The following is a 5,000-nucleotide window of genomic DNA, read 5'->3' on the forward strand; positions in this document are numbered from 1 at the left end:
AACCAACACCACCAACACACATCCTACACAGAGGGGCACCAAATATCACCACCCGCCCTCGTGTTATACCACATGAAAAATTGCAGAAGTGAGAGACACAGACCCGCCAGCCTCTTGCTACAAGCATCGAACCGACGTGACGTATCTGACGGTGACTCAGGCATCCGCGTACTGCCACCACTATCCACCCCCCCCCCCTCTCTGCCCCCTTCCCACACAATACCAAATTTAACCAACTTTATCGCTTAACCTAACTGTGGTTTTACCAGATTATCGCTTAACCTAACTGTGGTTTTACCAGATTATCGCTTAACCTAACTGTGGCTGTACCAGATTATCGCTTAACCTAACTGTGGCTGTACCAGATTATCGCTTAACCTAACTGTGGCTGTACCAGATTATCGCTTAACCTAACTGTGGCTGTACCAGATTATCGCTTAACCTAACTGTGGCTGTACCAGATTATCGCTTAACCTAACTGTGGCTGTACCAGATTATCGCTTAACCTAACTGTGGCTGTACCAGATTATCGCTTAACCTAACTGTGGTTGTACCAGATTATCCCTTAACCTAACTCAATTTGTCCCTTAACCTAACTCAATTTGTCCCTTAACCTAACTCAATTTGTCCCTTAACCTAACTCAATTTGTCCCTTAACCTAACTCAATTTGTCCCTTAACCTAACTCAATTTGTCCCTTAACCTAACTCAATTTGTCCCTTAACCTAACTCAATTTGTCCCTTAACCTAACTCAATTTGTCCCTTAACCTAACTCAATTTGTCCCTTAACCTAACTCAATTTGTCCCTTAACCTAACTCAATTTGTCCCTTAACCTAACTCAATTTGTCCCTTAACCTAACCCACGTTGTCCCTTAACCTAACTCAATTTGTCCCTTAACCTAACTCAATTTGTCCCTTAACCTAACTCAATTTGTCCCTTAACCTAACTCAATTTGTCCCTTAACCTAACTCAATTTGTCCCTTAACCTAACTCAATTTGTCCCTTAACCTAACTCAATTTGTCCCTTAACCTAACTCAATTTGTCCCTTAACCTAACTCAATTTGTCCCTTAACCTAACCCACGTTGTCCCTTAACCTAACCCACGTTGTCCCTTAACCTAACCCACGTTGTCCCTTAACCTAACCCACGTTGTCCCTTAACCTAACCCACGTTGTCCCTTAACCTAACCCACGTTGTCCCTTAACCTAACCCACGTTGTCCCTTAACCTAACCCACGTTGTCCCTTAACCTAACCCACGTTGTCCCTTAACCTAACCCACGTTGTCCCTTAACCTAACCCACGTTGTCCCTTAACCTAACCCACGTTGTCCCTTAACCTAACCCACGTTGTCCCTTAACCTAACCCACGTTGTCCCTTAACCTAACCCACGTTGTCCCTTAACCTAACCCACGTTGTCCCTTAACCTAACCCACGTTGTCCCTTAACCTAACCCACGTTGTCCCTTAACCTAACCCACGTTGTCTCTTTGCCTAACATAGTTCACTGCTCGGAATCTCTGGTGTCGTTGTTATCCTCATGTAGATGTCTTGCGAGTGTTGCTTACTTTCCACATATTCCCGCTTTCCACTGTCAATTGTACTGCAATAGGACTATATCGCCCCCCCCCCCCCCTCTGCCCCTCTCTTTGTGTCTCCGTCCTCTCAAGCTGGTCGGTCTGGCGTTTGAGTGTTAAATGAGCCTCGCAGCTGTTCAGTTGCGTTCAGATGTCGACGCCCTCAGTGTACGTCGTGGTATGGTCTGTGTCCATTGTCCGCTGATGTCGTACGCGTAACCCACACGCTGTACCGATCATCGGTAGTTACGTACAGAGTGAAGTAGTGTGATACGTGTGACCGTACGCTGGCTGTGCCCAACGGTGTCGAATCTCAATTTCCATATGTTGTGCTCGATGCTACTTGTCTCGTCTCCCAATAACAGCTAGGTTGCACTGTGGTACGCCGTAGAGGCGTGTGGGAGGAACGTACGAACGCATTGTATGTCACCCTGGGTCGCTGGGGGTGGTGGTGCGGTGAGTCAGGTCAGGTCAGCGTGAGCCGTGTGATGTAGTGACGCGTGTATTCCGACTTTGTCGTATTGCCTCACACAAAGTGCTACCCTGGTGGACCGCGTTCCATATCTGGGACATGCCGCAGATGCCGGTTGACAGTGGATCGCGGAAGGGACATCGCATACGTGCGCGGGCCACCTTCCACGTGTTCTCTTCTGCACATGTCGCAGTGTGTATGTGGTCTGATGTAGCGTGTCGTGACACATGACATCCTGGCATGCAAGAATTGTTGAATTCGCAAATGTAGGTGGACATCTACGTTTACTGCCCAAGATACGCAAATGAACTGGAAATCCGTTGTTGAGCGGTTGTTCACGCTGGAGGTGAATCTGTGATGGCGACGATCGGTACAGCTATTAACCGGTTGTTTCAGCGGTACCCGCCACATCCACACACGTGACTAGGCCCATGTGGGTATGAAGCGATACGCGGCGGTGGCTTGGTGGGACTGTTCCCGGCCGGTGAAGGGGGGCCGCCCGGCGTGTTGGCCGCGCGCTGCGTGGGCGCACGCGCAACAGGCGGCTGGTGGGGGGCGCCGAGTGGCAGGAGCGCCAGCCGACGGGCTCGGCAGGCGGCGCAGCTACGCTGCGGCGCACCCTGCACGCGGCGCCTGGCGGCCAAAGTTGGTTCAGCCGAGCCCGGTGCGAAGCGCGGTGGACATCTGCAGTGTGCTGGTCTGATTGAGGACTGTGTGCGTTGAGGATGCGCCGCCGCCTGGCACTCGGCGCCGCGACGCCGTCTGCTGCTCGGTCGCCCCAGCGGTTCTCGCAGGTGGTTTGTATCGCAGTTGTGCGGACGTGTTGGCGCGTGCGCTGTGCTGGGAGAGTTCGCTTCTGCACCCAAGTGGGGCTTTGCCCTTGTGTGGCGCTGGCGTTGGAGCTGCCGGTCACCATAGGTGGCGCGTGTTGTCTCCCGCCGGCAATGCCACGACAGCACGCTCCCGGGCCTCTGTCGGCAGCGGCAAGCTCAGTTGGGAGCAAGGGTGTTCGCACTAAAACCGTCTACTCGCCTAACTCCGGGCGATTGCGCCTCTCTCGAAACCGACCAAGTACCTAGGACGGCGCTGCGCGCCGCCGGGACCTGAGAGGGTTTCGAGGTGTATCGTGCAGGGGAGCTCGGCCTCCTCCTGTTTGCAGAATAATTGAGCGGACGCTTGCGTGTTCGCGCGGGCCCCCGGGACACACTCCCGGGCGGCCGGCTGCTCAGCTCTAGTTGACGCAGCTCCCTGGTTGATCCTGCCAGTAGTCATATGCTTGTCTCAAAGATTAAGCCATGCATGTCTCAGTACAAGCCGCATTAAGGTGAAACCGCGAATGGCTCATTAAATCAGTTATGGTTCCTTAGATCGTACCCACGTTACTTGGATAACTGTGGTAATTCTAGAGCTAATACATGCAAACAGAGTCCCGACCAGAGATGGAAGGGACGCTTTTATTAGATCAAAACCAATCGGATTGGCTTGTCTGGTCCGTTTGCCTTGGTGACTCTGAATAACTTTGGGCTGATCGCACGGTCCTCGTACCGGCGACGCATCTTTCAAATGTCTGCCTTATCAACTGTCGATGGTAGGTTCTGCGCCTACCATGGTTGTAACGGGTAACGGGGAATCAGGGCTCGATTCCGGAGAGGGAGCCTGAGAAACGGCTACCACATCCAAGGAAGGCAGCAGGCGCGCAAATTACCCACTCCCGGCACGGGGAGGTAGTGACGAAAAATAACGATACGGGACTCATCCGAGGCCCCGTAATCGGAATGAGTACACTTTAAATCCTTTAACGAGTATCTATTGGAGGGCAAGTCTGGTGCCAGCAGCCGCGGTAATTCCAGCTCCAATAGCGTATATTAAAGTTGTTGCGGTTAAAAAGCTCGTAGTTGGATTTGTGTCCCACGCTGTTGGTTCACCGCCCGTCGGTGTTTAACTGGCATGTATCGTGGGACGTCCTGCCGGTGGGGCGAGCCGAAGGGGTGCTTTCGCGTCCCGACGCGGACCCCGTTTAAATCCTACCAGGGTGCTCTTTGTTGAGTGTCTCGGTGGGCCGGCACGTTTACTTTGAACAAATTAGAGTGCTTAAAGCAGGCAAGCCCGCCTGAATACTGTGTGCATGGAATAATGGAATAGGACCTCGGTTCTATTTTGTTGGTTTTCGGAACCCGAGGTAATGATTAATAGGGACAGGCGGGGGCATTCGTATTGCGACGTTAGAGGTGAAATTCTTGGATCGTCGCAAGACGAACAGAAGCGAAAGCATTTGCCAAGTATGTTTTCATTAATCAAGAACGAAAGTTAGAGGTTCGAAGGCGATCAGATACCGCCCTAGTTCTAACCATAAACGATGCCAGCCAGCGATCCGCCGCAGTTCCTCCGATGACTCGGCGGGCAGCCTCCGGGAAACCAAAGCTTTTGGGTTCCGGGGGAAGTATGGTTGCAAAGCTGAAACTTAAAGGAATTGACGGAAGGGCACCACCAGGAGTGGAGCCTGCGGCTTAATTTGACTCAACACGGGAAACCTCACCAGGCCCGGACACCGGAAGGATTGACAGATTGATAGCTCTTTCTTGATTCGGTGGGTGGTGGTGCATGGCCGTTCTTAGTTGGTGGAGCGATTTGTCTGGTTAATTCCGATAACGAACGAGACTCTAGCCTGCTAACTAGTCGCGTGACATCCTTCGTGCTGTCAGCGATTACTTTTCTTCTTAGAGGGACAGGCGGCTTCTAGCCGCACGAGATTGAGCAATAACAGGTCTGTGATGCCCTTAGATGTTCTGGGCCGCACGCGCGCTACACTGAAGGAATCAGCGTGTCTTCCTAGGCCGAAAGGTCGGGGTAACCCGCTGAACCTCCTTCGTGCTAGGGATTGGGGCTTGCAATTGTTCCCCATGAACGAGGAATTCCCAGTAAGCGCGAGTCATAAGCTCGCGTTGATTACG

The 5,000-nt window shown here is 52.3% G+C and overlaps 1 non-coding gene across 1 annotated transcript in view; it reads left to right on the top strand.

Moving 5' to 3' along the window:
* The first annotated feature begins 3,294 nt into the window (after positions 1-3,294).
* Positions 3,295-5,000, top strand: part of LOC126317894 (small subunit ribosomal RNA) — a 1,893-nt gene continuing 187 nt past the window's right edge. Inside the window, exon 1 of the ribosomal RNA XR_007557002.1 lies at positions 3,295-5,000. This exon is cut by the window's right edge and continues 187 nt beyond it. This is a non-coding gene — a ribosomal RNA (small subunit ribosomal RNA).

The sequence above is a fragment of the Schistocerca gregaria genome, unplaced genomic scaffold, assembly GCF_023897955.1.
Source record: "Schistocerca gregaria isolate iqSchGreg1 unplaced genomic scaffold, iqSchGreg1.2 ptg000649l, whole genome shotgun sequence".
NCBI lineage: Eukaryota > Metazoa > Arthropoda > Insecta > Orthoptera > Acrididae > Schistocerca > Schistocerca gregaria.